Source organism: Rhinolophus sinicus, chromosome 4 (genome assembly GCF_057876585.1).
Source record: "Rhinolophus sinicus isolate RSI-liver-muscle chromosome 4, RSI-T2T, whole genome shotgun sequence".
NCBI classification, from domain to species: domain Eukaryota; kingdom Metazoa; phylum Chordata; class Mammalia; order Chiroptera; family Rhinolophidae; genus Rhinolophus; species Rhinolophus sinicus.
In genome coordinates, this window is record NC_142504.1 from 58,133,580 (window position 1) to 58,136,079 (window position 2,500).

A 2,500-nucleotide genomic window follows, 5' to 3' on the forward strand; every position below is an offset into this window, starting at 1 on the left:
TTAGGGTTTGGTGTAGGGTTAGGTTATGGTTAGGGTTTAGGGTTATGGTTAGGATTAGGATTAGTTTTAGGTTTATGGTTAGAGTTAGGGTTAGTGTTAGAGTTAGGGTTAGGGCTTAAGTTTACTGTTAGGGTTAGGGTTGGGGTTAGGGTTAGGGTTAGGTTTAGAGTTAGCGACAGGGTTAGGTTTTAGTGTTAGGGTTAGGGTTAGGTTTAGGGTTAGATTTAGGGTTAGGGTTTAAGGTTAGGATTAGGGTTAGGGTTAGAGTTAGAGTTAGGGTTAGGGTTAGAGTTAGGCTTAGTGTTAGACTTACGGTTATGGTTAGAGTTAGGATCAGGGTCAGGTTCAGGGTCAGGGTCAGGTTTAGGGTTAGGATAGGGTTAGGTTTAGGGTTTAGGGTTAGGGTTAGTTTAGGGTTAGGTGTTGGGGTAGTGTTAGGTTAAGGTTTAGGGTTAGGGTTAGGGTTAGGGTTAGGTTTAGGGTTAGGTTAGGGTTAGGGTTAGGGTTAGGTGTTAGGGTAGTGTTAGATTAAGGGTTAGGGTTAGGGTTAGGGTTAGGGTTAGGTTTAGGGTTAGGTTAGGGTTAGGGTTAGGGTTTGGGTTAGGGTTAGGTTAGGTTTAGGTTTAGTGTTAGGGTTTAGGATTAGAGTTAGTGTTAGGGTAGGTGTAGGGTAAGGTAAATGTTAGGGTTAGGGTTGGGTTTAGGGTTACGGTTAGGGTTAGGTGTAGGGTTAAGGTTTGGGTTAGGTTAAATATTAGGGTTAGGGTTAGGGTTAGGTTTAGGGTTAGTGTTAGGGTTAGGTTAAGGGTTAGTGTTGGGTAAATGTTAGGGTTAGCTTTAGGTTAGGTTTTGGGTTAGGGTTATGGTTAGGGTTAGGTTTTGGTTTATGTTAGGTTTAGGGTTAGGGTTAGGGTTTGGTTTAGGGTTAGCGTTTGGGTTAGTGTTTGGGTTAGGTTTAGGTTAGGGGTAAGGTTAGATTTAGGGTTAGGGTTAGGGTTGGGGTTGGTTTAGGGTTAGGGTTAGCGTTGGGTTTATGGTTACGGTTAGGGATAGCGTTAGGGTTAGGGATAGTGTTAGGGTTTATGAATTAGGGTTACTGTTAGGGTTAGGGGTAAGGTTAGGGTAAGTGTTAGTCTTAGGGTAAATGTTAGGATTAGGATTAGAGTTAGGGTTAAGGTTATGTTTAGGGCTACAGTTAGGGTTAGGTTAGGATTAGGGTTAGGGTTATAGTTAGGGTTAGGATTAGGGTCAATATTTTTGATATGGTTATTATTAGGGTCAATGTTCTGTTTAGAGTTAGGGTTCGGGTTTTGTTTATGGTGAGGATTAGTGTAGGGTTAGGTTTAGCGTCAATGTTAGTGTTAGGTAGGGTTAGGTTTAGGGTTATATTTAGGGTTAGGGTTTAAGGTTAGGGTTAGGGTTAGGGTTAGTGTTAGGGTTAGGGTTCGGGTTAGAGTTAGGCTTAGTGTTAGAGTTAGGGTTATGGTTAGGGACAGGGATAGGTTTTAGGGTTAGGTTTAGGGTTAGGTTTAGAGTTAGAGTTAGGGTTAGGGTTAGAGTTAGGCTTAGTGTTAGCCTTACGTTTATGGTTAGAGTTAGGATCAGGGTCAGTTTCAGGGTCAGGGTCAGGGTTAGGGTTAGGATAGGGTTAGGTTTAGGGTTTACGGGTTAGGGTTAGGGTTAGGGTTAGGTGTTGGGGTAGTGTTAGGTTAAGGGTTAGTGTTAGGGTAAATTTTAGGGTTATGGTTAGCATTACGGTTAGGGTTAGGGTTAGGGTTAGGGTTAGGGGTAGGGTTAGATTTAGGGTTAGAGTTAGGGTTTGGGTTACGTTTAGGATAGGGTTAGCGTTGGGGTTAGGGTTAGGTTTAGTGTTAGGGTTAGGGTTTTGGTTTGGGTTAAGTTAGGGTTAGGGTTAGGGTTAAGGTTAGGGTTAGGTTTTGGGTTAGGTTAGGGATAAGGTTAGGGTTAGTGTTAGGTTAGGGTTAGGGTTTAGGGTTTAGGGTTAGGGTTAGGGTTAGGGTTAGTTTTAGGGTTTAGGGTTAGGGGTAGAAATAGGGTTAGGTTGAGGGTTAGGGTTAGGGTTAGGGTTCGGGTTAGGTTTAGGGGTAGGGGTAAGGTAGCGTTAGGGTAAATGTTATGGTTATGGTTAGGGTTAGGGTAGTGTTAGGTTTAGGACTAGGATTAGAGTAGGGTTAGGGTTAGGGTTAGGTTTAGGGTTAGGTTTAGGGTTGCGTTATGGTTAGGGATATTCTTAGGGTTAGTGTTATCGTTAGGGTTAACTTTAAGGTTAGGATTATTGTTAGGGTTTGGTTTAGGGTTAGGGTTTGGGTTAGGGTCAGGTTAGTTTTAGGGTTAGGGTTAGTGTTAAGATTAGTGTTAGGTTTTGGGTTAGGGTTACGTTAGGGTTAGGGTTAAGGTTAGGGTTAGGGATAGGTTTACGGTTGGGTTTAGGGTTATGGTTAGGGTTTGGGTTAGTGTTAGGGTTGGGTTTAGGGTTAGG